Below are 21,404 nucleotides of genomic sequence, written 5' to 3'. Positions count from 1 at the left end.
TTCTTACTGTCTATGTTTTGAACCATTCCTGTGACACTAGTTATAAATTCCGATGCTTCACTCCAGGTTTACTGTATCTCTTGGACCTTCTTATTGACGATGAAACACAGAAATTGCATCGGAATTAAATACAAAAGGCACAATGCCGACTTAAGTACAAGAAGACTGACTCTTCTTACTGACTATGTTTTGAACCATTCCTGTGACACTAGTTATAGATTCCGATGCTTCACTTCAGGTTTACTGTATCCCTCTGACCCTCTTATTGACCACGAAACACAGAAATTGCATCGGAATTAAATACAAAAGGCACATTCCGACTTAAGTACAAGGTGACTGACTCTTCTTACTGTCTATGCTTTGAACCATTCCTGTGAAACTAGTTATAGATTCCGATGCTTCACTCCAGGTTTACTGTGTCCCTTGGACCTTGTTATTGACGATGGAACACAAAAATTGCATCGGAATTAAATACAAGAGGCACAATGCCGACTTAAGTGCAAGAAGACTGATTCTTCTTACTGTCTATGTTTGAACCATTCCTGTGACACTAGTTATAAATTACGATGCTTCACTCCAGGTTTACTGTAGCCCTTGGACCTGCTTATTGACGATGAAACACAGAAATTGCATCGGAATTAAATACAAAAGGCACAATTCCGACTTAAGTACAAGAAGACTGACTCTTCTTACTGACTATGTTTTGAACCATTCCTGTGACACTAGTTATAGATTCCGATGCTGCACTCCAGGTTAACTGTTCCCTTGGCCCTTCTTATTGACGATGAAACACAGAGATTGCATCGGAATGAGATACAAAAGAGACCAATTCCGACTTAAGTACAAGAAGACTGACTCTTCTTACTGACTATGTTTTCAACCATTCCTGGGACACTAGTTATGGATTCCGATGCTTCACTTCAGGTTTAATGTATCCCTTGGACCTTCTTATTGACGATGAAACACAGAAATTGCATCGGAATTAAATAGAAAAGGCACAATGCCGACTTAAGTACAAGAAGACTGACTCTTCCTACTGTCTGTGATTTGAACCATTCCAGTGAGACTAGTTTTAGATTCCGATGCTTCACTTCAGGTTTACTATATCCCTCAGACCTTCTCATTGACGATGAAACACAGAAATTGCGTCGGAATAAAATACAAAAGGCACAATGCCGACTTAAGTACAAGAAGACTGACTCTTCCTACTGTCTATGTTTTGAACCATTCCTGTGACACTACTTATAGAGTCCGATGCTTCACTCCAGGTTTACTGTATCTTTTGGACCTTCTTGTTGACGATGAAACACAGAAATTGCATCGGAATTAAATACAAAAGGTACAATGCCGACTTAAGTACAGGAAGACTGATTCTTCTTACCGACTATGTTTGATTCATTCCTGTGACTCTAGTTATAGATTCTGATGCTTCAGTCCAGGTTTACTGTATCCCTTGGACCTTCTTATTGACGATGAAACACAGAAATTGCATCGGAATTTCATACAAAAGGCACAATGCCGTCTTAAGTACAAGAAGACTGACTCTTCTTACTGACTATGCTATGAACCATTCCTGTGACACTAGTTATAGATTCCGATGCTTCACTCCAGGTTTACTGTACCCCTTTGACCTTCTTATTGACGATGAAACACAGAAATTGCATCGGAATTAAATAAAAAATGCACAATGCCGACTTATCTACAAGAAGATTGACTCTTCTTAGTGTCTATGTTTTGAACCATTCCTGTGACACTAGTTATAGATTCCGATGCTTCACTTCAGGTTTACTGTATCCCTTGGACCATCTTAGTGACGATGAAGCACAGAAATTGCATCTGAATTAAATACAAAAGGGACTATGCCGACTTAAGTACAAGAACTCTGACTCTTCTTACTGACTATGATTTGAACCATTCCTGTGACACTAATTATAGATTCCGATGCTTCACATCAGGTTTACTGTATCCCTTGGACCTTCTTATTGACGATGAAACACAGAAACGGTATCACAATTAAATACAGAAGGCACAATGCCGTCTTAAGTACAAGAAGACTGACTCTTCTTACTGTCTACGTTTTGAACCATTCCTGTGACACTAGTTATAAATTCCGATGCTTCACTCCAGGTTTACTGTATCCCTTGGACCTTCTTATTGACGATGAAACACAGAAATTGTATCGGAATTAAATACAAAAGGCACAATGCCGACTTAAGTACAAGAAGACAGACGCTTCCTACTGTCTATGTTTTGAACCATTCCTGTGACACTAGTTATAGATTCCGATGCTTCACTTCAGGTTTACTGTATCCCTCTGACCCTCTTATTGACGATGAAACACAGAAATTCCATCGGAATTAAATACAAAAGGCACATTCCGACTTAAGTACAAGATGACTGACTCTTCTTACTGTCTATGCTCTGAACCATTCCTGTGAAACTAGTTATAGATTCCGATGCTTCACTCCAGGTTTACTGTGTCCCTTGGACCTTCTTATTGACGATGGAACGCAAAAAGTGCATCGGAATTAAATACAAAAGGCACAATGCCGACTTAAGTACAAGAAGACTGAATCTTCTTACTGTCTATGTTTGAACCATTCCTGTGACACTAGTTATAAATTCCGATGCTTTACTCCAGGTTTACTGTATCCCTTGGACCTTCTTATTGACGATGAAACACAGAAATTGCATCGGAATTAAATACAAAAGGCACAATGCCGACTTAAGTACAGGAAGACTGACTCTTCTTACTGACTATGATTTGAACCATTCCTGTGACAATTGTTATAGATTCCGATGCTTCACTTCAAGTTTACTGTATACCTCTGACCCTCTTATTGACGATGAAACACAGAAATTGCATCGGAATTAAATACAAAAGTCACATTCCGACTTAAGTACAAGATGACTGACTCTTCTTACTGTCTATGTTTTGAACCATTCCTGTGACACTAGTTATAGATTCCGATGCTGCGCTCCAGGTTAACTGTGTCCCTTGGCCCTTCTTATTGACGATGAGACACAGATATTGAATCGGAATGAGATACAAAAGAGACCAATGCCGACTTAAGTACAAGAAGACTGACTCTTCTTACTGACTATGTTTTCAACCATTCCTGGGACACTAGTTATAGATTCCGATGCTTCACTTCAGGTTTACTATATCCCTCAGACCTTCTCATTGACGATGAAACACAGAAATTGCATCGGAATTAAATACAAAAGGCGCAATGCCGACTCTTCTTACTGACTATGTTTGGAACCATTCCTGTAACACTAGTTATAGATTCCGATGCTTCACTTCTGGTTTACTGTATCCGTTGGACCTTCTTGTTGACGATGAAACACAGAAATTGCATCGGAATTTAATACAAAAGGCACAATGCCTACTTAAGTACAAGAAGACTGACTCTTCTTACTGTCTATGTTTGAACCATTCCTATGACACAAGTTATAGATTCCGATGCTTCACTTCAGGTTTACTGTATCCCCCAGACCTTCTTATTGACGATGAAACACAGAAATTGCATCGGAGTAAAATACAAAAGGGACAATGCCGACTTAAGTACAAGAATTCTGACTCTTCTTATTGACTATGATTTGAACCATTCCTGTGACACTAATTATAGATTCCGATGCTTCACTTCAGGTTTACTGTATCCCTTGGACCTTCTTATTGACGATGAAACACAGAAACGGTATCGCAATTAAATACAAAAGGCACGATGCCGACTTAAGTACAAGAAGACTGACTCTTCTTACTATGTTTTGAACCATTCCTGTGACACTAGTTATAGATTCCGATGCTTCACTTCAGGTTTACTGTATCCCTCTGACCCTCTTATTGACGTTGAAACACAGAAATTGCATCGGAATTAAATACAAAAGGCACATTCCGACTTAAGTACAAGATGACTGACTCTTCTTACTGTCTATGCTTTGAACCGTTCCTGTGAAACTAGTTATAGATTCCGATGCTTCACTCCAGGTTTACTGTGTCCCTTGGACCTTCTCATTGACGATGGAACACAAAAATTGCATCGGAATTAAATACAAAAGGCACAATGCCGACTTAAGTACAAGAAGACTGATTCTTCTTACTGTCTATGTTTGAACCATTCCTGTGACACTAGTTATAAATTCCGATGCTTCACTCCAGGTTTACTGTATCCCTTGGACCTTCTTATTGACGATGAAACACAGAAATTGCATCGGAATTAAATACAAAAGGCACAATGCCGACTTAAGTACAAGAAGACTGACTCTTCTTACTGACTATGTTTTGAACCATCCCTGTGACAATAGTTATAGATTCCGATGCTTCACTTCAGGTTTACTGTATACCTCTGACCCTCTTATTGACGATGAAACACAGAAATTGCGTCGGAATTAAATACAAAAGTCACATTCCGACTTAAGTACAAGATGACTGACTCTTCTTACTGTCTATGTTTTGAACCATTCCTGTGACACTAGTTATAGATTCCGATGCTGCACTCCAGGTTAACTGTGTCCCTTGGCCCTTCTTATTGACGATGAAACACAGAGATTGCATCGGAATGAGATACAAAAGAGACCAATGCCGACGTGAGTACAAGAAGACTGACTCTTCTTACTGACTATGTTTTCAACCATTCCTGGGACACTAGTTATAGATTCCGATGCTTCACTTCAGGTTTAATGTATCCCTTGGACCTTCTTATTGACGATGAAACACAGAAATTGCATCGGAATTAAATAGAAAATGCACAATGCCGACTTAAGTACAAGAAGACTGACTCTTCCTACTGTCTATGATTTGAACCATTCCAGTGACACTAGTTTTAGATTCCGATGCTTCACTTCAGGTTTACTATATCCCTCAGACCTTCTCATTGACGATGAAACACAGAAATTGCGTCGGAATAAAATACAAAAGGCACAATGCCGACTTAAGTACAAGAAGACTGACTCTTCCTACTGTCTATGTTTTGAACCATTCCTGTGACACTACTTATAGAGTCCGATGCTTCACTCGAGGTTTATTGTATCCCTTGGACCTTCTTGTTGACGATGAAACACAGAAATTGCATCGGAATTAAATACAAAAGGCACAATGCCGACTTAAGTACAAGAAGACTGATTCTTCTTACCGACTATGTTTGATTCATTCCTGTGACTCTAGTTATAGATTCTGATGCTTCAGTCCAGGTTTACTGTATCCCTTGGACCTTCTTATTGACGATGAAACACAGAAATTGCATCGGAATTTCATACAAAAGGCACAATGCCGACTTAAGTGCAAGAAGACTGATTCTTCTTACTGTCTATGTTTGAACCATTCCTGTGACACTAGTTATAAATTCCGATGCTTCACTCCAGGTTTACTGTATCCCTTGGACCTTCTTATTGACGATGAAACACAGAAATTGCATCGGAATTAAATACAAAAGGCACAATGCCGACTTAAGTACAAGAAGACTGACTCTTCTTACTGACTATGTTTTGAACCATTCCTGTGACACTAGTTATAGATTCCGATGCTGCACTCCAGGTTAACTGTGTCCCTTGGCCCTTCTTATTGACGATGAAACACAGAGATTGCATCGGAATTAAATAGAAAAGGCACAATGCCGACTTAAGTACAAGAAGACTGACCCTTCGTACTGTCTATGATTTGAACCATTCCAGTGACACTAGTTTTAGATTCCGATGCTTCACTTCAGGTTTACTATATCCCTCAGACCTTCTCATTGACGATGAAACACAGAAATTGCATTGGAATTAAATACAAAAGGCGCAATGCCGACTCTTCTTACTGACTATGTTTGGAACCATTCCTGTAACATTAGTTATAGATTCCGATGCATCACTTCTGGTTTACTGTATCCGTTGGACCTTCTTGTTGACGATGAAACACAGAAATTGCATCGGAATTAAATACAAAAGGCACAATGCCTACTTAAGTACAAGAAGACTGACTCTTCTTACTGTCTATGTTTGAACCATTCCTATGACACAAGTTATAGATTCCGATGCTTCACTTCAGGTTTACTGTATCCCTCAGACCTTCTTATTGACGATGAAACACAGAAATTGCATCGGAGTAAAATACAAAAGGGACAATGCCGACTTAAGTACAAGAATTCTGACTCTTCTTATTGACTATGATTTAAACCATTCCTGTGACACTAATTATAGATTCCGATGCTTCACTTCAGGTTTACTGTATCCCTTGGACCTTCTTATTGACGATGAAACACAGAAACGGTATCGCAATTAAATACAGAAGGCACAATGCCGAATTAAGTACAAGAAGACTGACTCTTCTTACTGTCTATGTTTTGAACCATTCCTGTGACACTAGTTACAAATTCCGATGCTTCACTCCAGGTATACTGTATCCCTTGGACCTTCTTATTGACGATGAAACACAGAAATTGCATCGGAATTAAATACAAAAGGCACGATGCCGACTTAAGTACAAGAAGACTGACTCTTCTTACTATGTTTTGAACCATTCCTGTGACACTAGTTATAGATTCCGATGCTTCACTTCAGGTTTACTGTATCCCTCTGACCCTCTTATTGACGATGAAACACAGAAATTGCATCGGAATTAAATACAAAAGGCACAATCCGACTTAAGTACAAGATGACTGACTCTTCTTACTGTCTATGCTTTGAACCGTTCCTGTGAAACTAGTTATAGATTCCGATGCTTCACTCCAGGTTTACTGTGTCCCTTGGACCTTCTTATTGACGATGGAACACAAAAATTGCATCGGAATTATATACAAAAGGCACAATGCCGACTTAAGTACAAGAAGACTGATTCTTCTTACTGTCTATGTTTGAACCATTCCTGTGACACTAGTTATAAATTCCGATGCTTCACTCCAGGTTTACTGTATCCCTTGGACCTTCTTATTGACGATGAAACACAGAAATTGCATCGGAATTAAATACAAAAGGCACAATGCCGACTTAAGTACAAGAAGACTGACTCTTCTTACTGACTATGTTTTGAACCATCCCTGTGACAATAGTTATAGATTCCGATGCTTCACTTCAGGTTTACTGTATAATTCTGACCCTCTTATTGACGATGAAACACAGAAATTGCGTCGGAATTAAATACAAAAGTCACATTCCGACTTAAGTACAAGATGACTGACTCTTCTTACTGTCTATGTTTTGAACCATTCCTGTGACACTAGTTATAGATTCCGATGCTGCACTCCAGGTTAACTGTGTCCCTTGGCCCTTCTTATTGACGATGAAACACAGAGATTGCATCGGAATGAGATACAAAAGAGACCAATGCCGACCTAAGTACAAGAAGACTGACTCTTCTTACTGACTATGTTTTCAACCATTCCTGGGACACTAGTTATAGATTCCGATGCTTCACTTCAGGTCTAATGTATCCCTTGGACCTTCGTACTGACGATGAAACACAGAAATTGCATCGGAATTAAATAGAAAAGGCACAATGCCGACTTAAGTACAAGAAGACTGACTCTTCCTACTGTCTATGATTTGAACCATTCCAGTGACACTAGTTTTAGATTCCGATGCTTCACTTCAGGTTTACTATATCCCTCAGACCTTCTCATTGACGATGAAACACAGAAATTGCGTCGGAATAAAATACAAAAGGCACAATGCCGACTTAAGTACAAGAAGACTGACTCTTCCTACTGTCTATGTTTTGAACCATTCCTGTGACACTACTTATAGAGTCCGATGCTTCACTCGAGGTTTATTGTATCCCTTGGACCTTCTTGTTGACGATGAAACACAGAAATTGCATCGGAATTAAATACAAAAGGCACAATGCCGACTTAAGTACAAGAAGACTGATTCTTCTTACCGACTATGTTTGATTCATTCCTGTGTCTCTAGTTATAGATTCTGATGCTTCAGTCCAGGTTTACTGTATCCCTTGGACCTTCTTATTGACGATGAAACACAGAAATTGCATCGGACCTTTCATACAAAAGGCACAATGCCGTCTTTGGTACAAGAAGACTGACTCTTCTTACTGACTATGTTTTGAACCATTCCTGTGACACTAGTTATGGATTCCGATGCTTCACTCCAGGTTTACTGTACCCCTTTGACCTTCTTATTGACGATGAAATACAGAAATTGCATCGGAATTAAATACAAAATGCACAATGCCGGCTTATCTACAAGAAGATTGACTCTTCTTAGTGTCTATGTTTTGAACCATTCCTGTGACACTAGTTATAGATTCCGATGCTTCACTTCAGGTTTACTGTATCCCTTGGACCTTCTTATTGACGATGAAACACAGAAATTGTATCGGAATTAAATACAAAAGGCACAATGCCGACTTAAGTGCAAGAAGACTGATTCTTCTTACTGTCTATGTTTGAACCATTCCTGTGACACTAGTTATAAATTCCGATGCTTCACTCCAGGTTTACTGTATCCCTTGGACCTTCTTATTGACGATGAAACACAGAAATTGCATCGGAATTAAATACAAAAGTCACAATGCCGACTTAAGTACAAGAAGACTGACTCTTCTTACTGACTATGTTTTGAACCATTCCTGTGACACTAGTTATAGATTCCGATGCTGCACTCCAAGTTAACTGTGTCCCTTGGCCCATCTTATTGACGATGAAACACAGAGATTGCATCGGAATGAGATACAAAAGAGGCCAATGCCGACTTAAGTACAAGAAGACTGACTCTTCTTACTGACTATGTTTTCAACCATTCCTGGGACAGTAGTTATAGATTCCGATGCTTCACTTCAGGTTTAATGTATCCCTTGGACCTTCTTATTGACGATGAAACACAGAAATTGCATCGGAATTAAATAGAAAAGGCACAATGCCGACTTAAGTACAAGAAGACTGACTCTTCCTACTGTCTATGATTTGAACCATTCCAGTGACACTTGTTTTAGATTCCGATGCTTCACTTCAGGTTTACTATATCCCTCAGACCTTCTCATTGACGATGAAACACAGAAATTGCGTCGGAATAAAATACAAAAGGCACAATGCCGACTTGAGTACAAGAAGACTGACTCTTCCTACTGTCTATGTTTTGAACCATTCCTGTGACACTACTTATAGAGTCCGATGCTTCACTCCAGGTTTACTGTATCCCTTGGACCTTCTTGTTGACGATGAAACACAGAAATTGCATCGGAATTAAATACAAAAGGCACAATGCCGACTTAAGTACAAGAAGACTGATTCTTCTTACCGACTATGTTTGATTCATTCCTGTGACTCTAGTTATAGATTCTGATGCTTCAGTCCAGGTTTACTGTATCCCTTGGACCTTCTTATTGACGATGAAACACAGAAATTGCATCGGAATTTCATACAAAAGGCACAATGCCGTCTTAAGTACAAGAAGACTGACTCTTCTTACTGACTATGTTTTGAACCATTCCTGTGACACTAGTTATAGATTCCGATGCTGCACTCCAGGTTAACTGTGCCCCTTGGCCCTTCTTATTGACGATGAAACACAGAAATTGCATCGGAATGAGATACAAAAGAGACCAATGCCGACTTAAGTACAAGAAGACTGACTCTTCTTACTGACTATGTTTTCAACCATTCCTGGGACACTAGTTATAGATTCCGATGCTTCACTTCAGGTTTAATGTATCCCTTGGACCTTCTTATTGACGATGAAACACAGAAATTGCATCGGAATTAAATAGAAAAGGCACAATGCCGTTTTAAGTACAAGAAGACTGACTCTTCCTTCTGTCTATGATTTGAACCATTCCAGTGACACTAGTTTTAGATTCCGATGCTTCACTTCAGGTTTACTATATCCCTCAGACCTTCTCATTGACGATGAAACACAGAAATTGCATCGGAATTAAATACAAAAGGCGCAATGCCGACTCTTCTTACTGACTATGTTTGGAACCATTCCTGTAACACTAGTTATAGATTCCGATGCTCCACTTCTGGTTTACTGTATCCGTTGGACCTTCTTGTTGACGATGAAACACAGAAATTGCATCGGAATTAAATACAAAAGGCACAATGCCTACTTAAGTACAAGAAGACTGACTCTTCTTACTGTCTATGTTTGAACCATTCCTATGACACAAGTTATAGATTCCGATGCTTCACTTCAGGTTAACTGTATCCCTCAGACCTTCTTATTGACGATGAAACACAGAAATTGCATCGGAGTAAAATACAAAAGGGACAATGCCGACTTAAGTACAAGAATTCTGACTCTTCTTATTGACTATGTTTTGAACCATTCCTGTGACACTAATTATAGATTCCGATGCTTCACTTCAGGTTTACTGTATCCCTTGGACCTTCTTATTGACGATGAAACACAGAAACGGTATCGCAATTAAATACAGAAGGCACAATGCCGAATTAAGTACAAGAAGACTGACTCTTCTTACTGTCTATGTTTTGAACCATTCCTGTGACACTAGTTATAAATTCCGATGCTTCACTCCAGGTTTACTGTATCCCTTGGACCGTCTTATTGACGATGAAACACAGAAATTGCATCGGAATTAAATACAAAAGGCACGATGCCGACTTAAGTACAAGAAGACTGACTCTTCTTACTATGCTTTGAACCATTCCTGTGACACTAGTTATAGATTCCGATGCTTCACTTCAGGTTTACTGTATCCCTCTGACCCTCTTATTGACGATGAAACACAGTTATTGCATCGGAATTAAATACAAAAGGCACATTCCGACTTAAGTACAAGATGACTGACTCTTCTTACTGTCTATGCTTTGAACCGTTTCTGTGAAACTAGTTATAGATTCCGATGCTTCACTCCAGGTTTACTGTGTCCCTTGGACCTTCTTATTGACGATGGAACACAAAAATTGCATCGGAATTAAATACAAAAGGCACAATGCCGACTTAAGTACAAGAAGACTGATTCATCTTACTGTCTATGTTTGAACCATTCCTGTGACACTAGTTATAAATTCCGATGCTTCACTCCAGGTTTACTGTATCCCTTGGTCCTTCTTATTGACGATGAAACACAGAAATTGCATCGGAATTAAATACAAAAGGCACAATGCCGACTTAAGTACAAGAAGACTGACTCTTCTTACTGACTATGTTTTGAACCATCCCTGTGACAATAGTTATAGATTCCGATGCTTCACTTCAGGTTTACTGTATACCTTTGACCCTCTTATTGACGATGAAACACAGAAATTGCGTCGGAATTAAATACAAAAGTCACATTCCGACTTAAGTACAAGATGACTGACTCTTCTTACTGTCTATGTTTTGAACCATTCCAGTGACACTAGTTATAGATTCCGATGCTGCACTCCAGGTTAACTGTGTCCCTTGGCCCTTCTTATTGACGATGAAACACAGAGATTGCATCGGAATGAGATACAAAAGAGACCAATGCCGACCTAAGTACAAGAAGACTGACTCTTCTTACTGACTATGTTTCAACCATTCCTGGGACACTAGTTATAGATTCCGATGCTTCACTTCAGGTTTAATGTATCCCTTGGACCTTCTTATTGACGATGAAACACAGAAATTGCATCGGAATTAAATAGAAAAGGCACAATGCCGACTTAAGTACAAGAAGACTGACTCTTCCTACTGTCTATGATTTGAACCATTCCAGTGACACTAGTTTTAGATTCCGATGCTTCACTTCAGGTTTACTATATCCCTCAGACCTTCTCATTGACGATGAAACACAGAAATTGCGTCGGAATAAAATACAAAAGGCACAATGCCGACTTAACTACAAGAAGACTGACTCTTCCTACTGTCTATGTTTTGAACCATTCCTGTGACACTACTTATAGAGTCCGATGCTTCACTCGAGGTTTATTGTATCCCTTGGACCTTCTTGTTGACGATGAAACACAGAAATTGCATCGGAATTAAATACAAAAGGCACAATGCCGACTTAAGTACAAGAAGACTGATTCTTCTTACCGACTATGTTTGATTCATTCCTGTGACTCTAGTTATAGATTCTGATGCTTCAGTCCAGGTTTACTGTATCCCTTGGACCTTCTTATTGACGATGAAACACAGACATTGCATCGGAATTTCATACAAAAGGCACAATGCCGTCTTAAGTACAAGAAGACTGACTCTTCTTACTGACTATGTTTTGAACCATTCCTGTGACACTAGTTATAGATTCCGATGCTTCACTCCAGGTTTACTGTACCCCTTTGACCCTCTTATTGACGATGAAACACAGAAATTGCATCGGAATTAAATACAAAATGCACAATGCCGACTTATCTACAAGAAGATTGACTCTTCTTAGTGTCTATGTTTTGAACCATTCCTGTGACACTAGTTATAGATTCCGATGCTTCACTTCAGGTTTACTGTATCCCTTGGACCTTCTTATTGACGATGAAACACAGAAATTGTATCGGAATTAAATACAAAAGGCACAATGCCGACTTAAGTGCAAGAAGACTGATTCTTCTTACTGTCTATGTTTGAACCATTCCTGTGACACTTGTTATAATTTCCGATGCTTCACTCCAGGTTTACTGTATCCCTTGGACCTTCTTATTGACGATGAAACACAGAAATTGCATCGGAATTAAATACAAAAGGCACAATGCCGACTTAAGTACAAGAAGACTGACTCTTCTTACTGACTATGTTTTGAACCATTCCTGTGACAATTGTTATAGATTCCGATGCTTATCTTCAGGTTTACTGTATACCTCTGACCCTCTTATTGACGATGAAACACAGAAATTGCATCGGAATTAAATACAAAAGTCACATTCCGACTTATGTACAAGATGACTGACTCTTCTTACTGTCTATGTTTTGAACCATTCCTGTGACACTAGTTATAGATTCCGATGCTGCACTCCAGGTTAACTGTGTCCCTTGGCCCTTCTTATTGACGATGAAACACAGAAATTGCATCGGAATGAGATACAAAAGAGACCAATGCCGACTTAAGTACAAGAAGACTGACTCATCTTACTGACTATATTTTCAACCATTCCTGGGACACTAGTTATAGATTCCGATGCTTCACTTCAGGTTTAATGTATCCCTTGGACCTTCTTATTGACGATGAAACACAGAAATTGCATCGGAATTAAATAGAAAAGGCACAATGCCGACTTAAGTACAAGAAGACTGACTCTTCCTACTGTCTATGATTTGAACCATTCCAGTGACACTAGTTTTAGATTCCGATGCTTCACTTCAGGTTTACTATATCCCTCAGACCTTCTCATTGACGATGAAACACAGAAATTGCATCGGAATTAAATACAAAAGGCGCAATGCCGACTCTTCTTACTGACTATGTTTGGAACCATTCCTGTAACAGTAGTTATAGATTCCGATGCTTCACATCTGGTTTACTGTATCCGTTGGACCTTCTTATTGACGATGAAACACAGAAATTGCATCGGAATTAAATACAAAAGGCACAATGCCTACTTAAGTACAAGAAGACTGACTCTTCTTACTGTCTATGTTTAAACCATTCCTATGACACAAGTTATAGATTCCGATGCTTCACTTCAGGTTTACTGTATCCCTCAGACCTTCTTATTGACGATGAAACACAGAAATTGCATCGGAGTAAAATACAAAAGGGACAATGCCGACTTAAGTACAAGAATTCTGACTCTTCTTATTGACTATGATTTGAACCATTCCTGTGACACTAATTATAGATTCCGATGCTTCACTTCAGGTTTACTGTATCCCTTGGACCTTCTTATTGACGATGAAACACAGAAACGGTATCGCAATTAAATACAGAAGGCACAATGCCGAATTAAGTACAAGAAGACTGACTCTTCTTACTGTCTATGTTTTGAACCATTCCTGTGACACTAGTTATAGATTCCGATGCTTCACTTCAGGTTTACTGTGTCCCTTGGACCTTCTTATTGACGATGGAACACAAAAATTGCATCGGAATTAAATACAAAAGGCACAATGCCGACTTAAGTACAAGAAGACTGATTCTTCTTACTGTCTATGTTTGAACCATTCCTGTGACACTAGTTATAAATTCCGATGCTTCACTCCAGGTTTACTGTATCCCTTGGACCTTCTTATTGACGATGAAACACAGAAATTGCATCGGAATTAGATACAAAAGGCACAATGCCGACTTAAGTACAAGAAGACTGACTCTTCTTACTGACTATGTTTTGAACCATTCCTGTGACAATAGTTATAGATTCCGATGCTTCACTTCAGGTTTACTGTATACCTCTGACCCTCTTATTGACGATGAAACACAGAAATTGCGTCGGAATTAAATACAAAAGTCACATTCGACTTAAGTACAAGATGACTGACTCTTCTTACTGTCTATGTTTTGAACCATTCCTGTGACACTAGTTATAGATTCCGATGCTGCACTCCAGGTTAACTGTGTCCCTTGGCCCTTCTTATTGACGATGAAACACAGAGATTGTATCGGAATGAGATACAAAAGAGACCAATGCCGACCTAAGTACAAGAAGACTGACTCTTCTTACTGACTATGTTTTCAACCATTCCTGGGACACTAGTTATAGATTCCGATGCTTCACTTCAGGTTTAATGTATCCCTTGGACCTTCTTATTGACGATGAAACACAGAAATTGCATCGGAATTAAATACAAAAGGCACAATGCCGACTTAAGTACAAGAAGACTGACTCTTCCTACTGTCTATGATTTGAACCATTTTAGTGACACTAGTTTTAGATTCCGATGCTTCACTTCAGGTTTACTATATCCCTCAGACCTTCTCATTGACGATGAAACGCAGAAATTGCGTCGGAATAAAATACAAAAGGCACAATGCCGACTTAAGTACAAGAAGACTGACTCTTCCTACTGTCTATGTTTTGAACCATTCCTGTGACACTACTTATAGAGTCCGATGCTTCACTCGAGGTTTACTGTATCCCTTGGACCTTCTTGTTGACGATGAAACACAGAAATTGCATCGGAATTAAATACAAAAGGCACAATGCCGACTTAAGTACAAGAAGACTGATTCTTCTTACCGACTATGTTTGATTCATTCCTGTGACTCTAGTTATAGAATCTGATGCTTCAGTCCAGGTTTACTGTATCCCCTGGACCTTCTTATTGACGATGAAACACAGAAATTGCATCGGAATTTCATACAAAAGGCACAATGCCGTCTTAAGTACAAGAAGACTGACTCTTCTTACTGACTATGTTTTGAACCATTCCTGTGACACTAGTTATAGATTCCGATGCTTCACTCCAGGTTTACTGTACCCCTTTGACCTTCTTATTGACGATGAAACACAGAAATTGCATCGGAATTAAATACAAAATGCACAATGCCGACTTATCTACAAGAAGATTGACTCTTCTTAGTGTCTATGTTTTGAACCATTCCTGTGACACTGGTTATAGATTCCGATGCTTCACTTCAGGTTTACTGTATCCCTTGGACCTTCTTATTGACGATGAAACACAGAAATTGTATCGGAATTAAATACAAAAGGCACAATGTATACTTAAGTACAAGAAGACTGACTCTTCTTACTGTCTATGATTTAAACCATTCCTGCGACACTAGTTATAGATTCCGATGCTGCACTCCAGGTTAACTGTGTCCCTTGGCCTTCTTATTGACGATGAAACACAGAAATTGCATCGGAATGAGATACAAAAGAGACCAATGCCGACTTAAGTACAAGAAGACTGACTCTTCTTACTGACTATGATTTCAACCATTCCTGGGACACTAGTTATAGATTCCGATGCTTCACTTCAGGTTTACTGTATCCCTTGGACCTTCTTATTGACGATGAAACACAGAAATTGCATCGGAATTTCATACAAAAGGCACAATGCCGTCTTAAGTACAAGAAGACTGACTCTTCTTACTGACTATGTTTTGAACCATTCCTGTGACACTAGTTATAGATTCCGATGCTTCACTCCAGGTTTACTGTACCCCTTTGACCTTCTTATTGACGATGAAACACAGAAATTGCATCGGAATTAAATACAAAATGCACAATGCCGACTAATCTACAAGAAGATTGACTCTTCTTAGTGTCTATGTTTTGAACCATTCCTGTGACACTAGTTATAGATTCCGATGCTTCACTTCAGGTTTACTGTATCCCTTGGACCTTCTTATTGACGATGAAACACAGAAATTGTATCGGAATTAAATACAAAAGGCACAATGCCTACTTAAGTACAAGAAGACTGACTCTTCTTACTGTCTATGATTTAAACCATTCCTGTGACACTAGTTATAGATTCCGATGCTGCACTCCAGGTTAACTGTGTCCCTTGGCCCTTCTTATTGACGATGAAACACAGAAATTGCATCGGAATGAGATACAAAAGAGACCAATGCCGACTTAAGTACAAGAAGACTGACTCTTCTTACTGACTATGATTTCAACCATTCCTGGGACACTAGTTATAGATTCCGATGCTTCACATCAGGTTTAATGTATCCCTTGGACCTTCTTATTGACGATGAAACACAGAAATTGCATCGGAATTAAACAGAAAAGGCACAATGCCGACTTAAGTACAAGAAGACTGACTCTTCCTACTGTCTATGATTTGAACCATTCCAGTGACACTAGTTTTAGATTCCGATGCTTCACTTCAGGTTTACTATATCCCTCAGACCTTCTCATTGACGATGAAACACAGAAATTCCATCGGAATTAAATACAAAAGACGCAATGCCGACTTAAGTACAAGAAGACTGACTCTTCTTACTGACTATGTTTGGAACCATTCCTGTAACACTAGTTATAGATTCCGATGCTTCACTTCTGGTTTACTGTATCCCTTGGACCTTCTTATTGACGATGAAACACAGAAATTGCATCGGAATTAAATACAAAAGGCACAATGCCTACTTAAGTACAAGAAGACTGACTCTTCTTACTGTCTATGTTTGAACCATTCCTATGACACAAGTTATAGATTCCGATGCTTCACTTCAGGTTTACTGTATCCCTCAGACCTTCTTATTAACGATGAAACACAGAAATTGCATCGGAGTAAAATACAAAAGGCACAATGCCGACTTAAGTACAAGAAGACTGACTCTTCCTACTGTCTATGTTTTGAACCATTCCTGTGACACTACTAATAGATTCCGATGCTTCATTCGAGGTTCACTGTATCCCTTGGACCTTCTTATTGACGATGAAACACAGATATTGCATCGGAATTAAATAGAAAAGGCACAATGTCGACATAAGTACAAGAAGACTGATTCTTCCTACTCTCTATGTTTGAACCATTCCTGTGACACTAGTTATGGATTCCGATGCTTCACTTCAGGTTTTATGTATCCCTTGGACCCCCTTGTTGACGATAAAACACAGAAATTGCATCGGAATTAAATACAAAAGGCACAATGCCGACTTAAGTACAAGAAGACTGATTCTTCTTACCGACTATGTTTGATTCAGTCCTGTGACACTAGTTACAGATTCCGATGCATCAGTCCAGGTTTACAGTATCCCTTGGACCTTCTTATTGACGATGAAACACAGAAATTGCATTAGAATTAAATACAAAAGGCACAATGCCGACTTAAGTACAAGAAGACTGACTCTTCTCACTGTCTATGCTTTTAACCATCGCTGAGACACTAGTTATAGATTCCGATGCTTCACTCCAGGTTTACTGTATCCCTTTGACCTTCTAATTGACGATGAAACACAGAAATTGCATCGTAATTAAATACAAAAGGCACAATGCCGACTTAACTACAAGAAGACTGGTTCTTCTTACTGACTATGTTTTTAACCATTCCTGGGACACTAGTTATAGATTCCGATGCTTCACGTCAGGTTTACTGTATCCCTTGGACCTTCTTTTTGACGATGAAACACAGAAATTGCATCGGAATGAAACACAAAAGGCACAATGCCGACTTAAGTACAAGAAGACTGACTCTTCTTACTGACTATGTTTGGAACCATTCCTGTAACACTAGTTATAGATTCAGATGCTTCACTTCTGGTTTACTGTATCCCTTGGACCTTCTTATTGACAAAGAAACACAGAAATTGCATCGGAATTAAATACAAAAGGCACAATGCCGACTTAAGTACAAGAAGACTGACTCTTCTTACTGTCTATGTTTGAACCATTCCTATGAGACTAGTTATAGATTCCGATGCTTCACTTGAGGTTTACTCTATCCCTCAGACCTTCTTATTGACGATGAAACACAGAAATTGCTTCGGAATAAAATACAAAGGGCACAATGCCGACTTAAGTACAAGAAGACTGACTCTTCCTACTGTCTATGTTTTGAACCATTCCTGTGACATTACTTATAGATTCCGATTCTTCACTCCAGGTTTACTGTATCCCTTGGACCTTCTTGTTGACGATGAAACTCAGAAATTGCATCGGAATTAAATACAAAAGGCACAATGCCGACTTAAATACAAGAAGACTGATTCTTCCTACCGACTATGTTTGATTCATTCCTGTGACTCTAGTTATAGATTCCGATGCTTCAGTCCAGGTTTACTGTATCCCTTGCACCTTCTTATTGACGATGAAACACAGAAATTGCATCGGAATTTAATACAAAAGGCACACTGCCGACTTAAGTACAAAAAGACTGACTCTTCTTACTGACTATGTTTTGAACCATTCCTGTGACACCAGTTATAGATTCCGATGCTTCACTCCAGGTTTACTGTATCCCTTGGACCTTCTTATTGACGATGAAACACAGAAATTGCATCGGAATTAAATACAAAAGGCACAATGCCGACTTAAGTACAAGAAGACTGACTCTTCTTACTGACTATGCTTTGAACCATTCCTGTGACACTAGTTATAGATTCCGATGCTTCACTTCAGGTTTACTGTATCCCTCTGACACTCTTATTGACGATGAAACACAGAAATTGCATCGGAATTAGATACAAAAGGCATATTCCGACTTAAGTACAAGATGACTGACTCTTCTTACTGTCTATGTTTTGAACCATTCCTGGGAAACTAGTTATAGATTCCGATGCTTCACTCCAGGTTTACTGTATCCCTTGGACCTTCTTATTGACGATGGAACACAGAAATTGCATCGGAATTAAATACAAAAGGCACTATGCCGACTTAAGTACAAGAAGACTGATTCTTCTTACTGTCTACGTTTGAAACATTCCTGTGACACTAGTTACAAATTCCGATGCTTCAATCCTGGTTTACTGTATCCCTTGGACCTTCTTATTGACGATGAAACACAGAAATTGCATCGGAATGAGATACAAACGAGACCAATGCCGACTTAAGTACAAGAAGACTGACTCTTCTTACTGACTATGTTTTCAATCATTCCTGGGACACTAGTTATAGATTCCGATGCTTCACTTCAGGTTTAATGTATCCCTTGGACCTTCTTATTGACGATGAAACACAGAAATTGCATCGGAATTAAATAGAAAAGGCACAATGCCGACTTAAGTACAAGAAGACTGACTCTTCCTACTGTCTATGATTTAAACCATTCCAGTGACACTAGTTTTAGATTCCGATGCTTCACTTCAGGTTTACTATATACCTCAGACCTTCTCATTGACGATGAAACACAGAAATTGCATCGGAATTAAATACAAAAGGCGCAATGCCGACTTAAGTACAAGAAGACTGACTCTTCTTACTGACTATGTTTGGAACCATTCCTGTAACACTAGTTATAGATTCCGATGCTTCACTTCTGGTTTACTGTATCCCTTGGACCTTCTTATTGACGATGAAACACAGAAATTGCATCGGAATTAAATACAAAAGGCACAATGCCTACTTAAGTACAAGAAGACTGACTCTTCTTACTGTCTATGTTTGAACCATTCCTATGACACAAGTTATAGATTCCGATGCTTCACTTCAGGTTTACTGTATCCCTCAGACCTTCTTATTGACGATGAAACACAGAAATTGGATCGGAGTAAAATACAAAAGGCACAATGCCGACTTAAGTACAAGAAGACTGACTCTTCCTACTGTCTGTGTTTTGAACCATTCCTGTGACACTACTAATAGATTCCGATGCTTCATTCGAGGTTTACTGTATCCTTTGGACCTTCTTATTGACGATGAAACACAGATATTGCATCGGAATTAAATAGAAAAGGCACAATGCCGACATAAGTACAAGAAGACTGACTCTTCCTACTCTCTATGTTTGAACCATTCCTGTGACACTAGTTATAGATTCCGATGCTTCACTTCAGGTTTAATGTATCCCTTGGACCTTCTTGTTGACGATAAAACACAGAGATTGCATCGGAATTGAATAGAAAAGGCACAATGCCGACTTAAGTACAAGAGGACTGATTCTTCTTACCGACTATGTTTGATTCAGTCCTGTGACACTAGTTACAGATTCCGATGCTACACCTGAGGTTTACTGTATCCCTCAGACCTTCTTATTGACGATGAAACACAGAAATTGCGTCGGAATAAAATACAAAAGGCACAATGCCGACTTATGTACAAGAAGACTGACTCTTCCTACTGTCTATGTTTTGAACCATTCCTGTGACACTACTTATAGATTCCGATGCTTCACTCCAGGTTTACTGTATCCCTTGGACCTTCGTGTTGACGATGATACACAGAAATTGCATCGGAATTAAATACAAAAGGCACAATGCCGACTTAAGTACAAGAAGACTGATTCTTCTTACCGACTATGTTTGATTCATTCCTGTGACTCTAGTTATAGATTCCGATGCTTCAGTCCAGGTTTACTGTATCCCTAGCACCTTCTTATTGACGATGAAACACAGAAATTGCATCGGAATTAAATACAAAAGGCACAATGCCGACTTAAGTACAAGAAGACTGACTCTTCTTACTGACTATGTTTTGAACCATTCCTGTGACAATAGTTATAGATTCCGATGCTTCACTTCAGGTTTACTGTATACCTCTGACCCTCTTATTGACGATGAAACACAGAAATTGCGTCGGAATTAAATACAAAAGTCACATTCCGACTTAAGTACAAGATGACTGACTCTTCTTACTGTCTATGTTTTGAACCATTCCTGTGACACTAGTTATAGATTCCGATGCTGCACTCCAGGTTAACTGTGTCCCTTGGCCCTTCTTATTGACGATGGAACACAGAGATTGCATCGGAATGAGATACAAAAAAGACCAATGCCGACTTAAGTACAAGACGACTGACTCTTCTTACTGAGTATGTTTTCAACCATTCCTGGGACACTAGTTATAGATTCCGATGCTTCACTTCAGGTTTAATGTATCCCTTGGACCTTCTTATTGACGATGAAACACAGAAATTGCATCGGAATTAAATAGAAAAGGCACAATGCCGACTTAAGTACAAGAAGACTGACTCTTCCTACTGTCTATGATTTGAACCATTC

Source organism: Schistocerca americana, unplaced genomic scaffold (assembly GCF_021461395.2).
Source record: "Schistocerca americana isolate TAMUIC-IGC-003095 unplaced genomic scaffold, iqSchAmer2.1 HiC_scaffold_19, whole genome shotgun sequence".
In the NCBI taxonomy this organism is placed as follows: Eukaryota; Metazoa; Arthropoda; class Insecta; order Orthoptera; family Acrididae; genus Schistocerca; species Schistocerca americana.
This window is presented reverse-complemented; position numbering follows the sequence as displayed.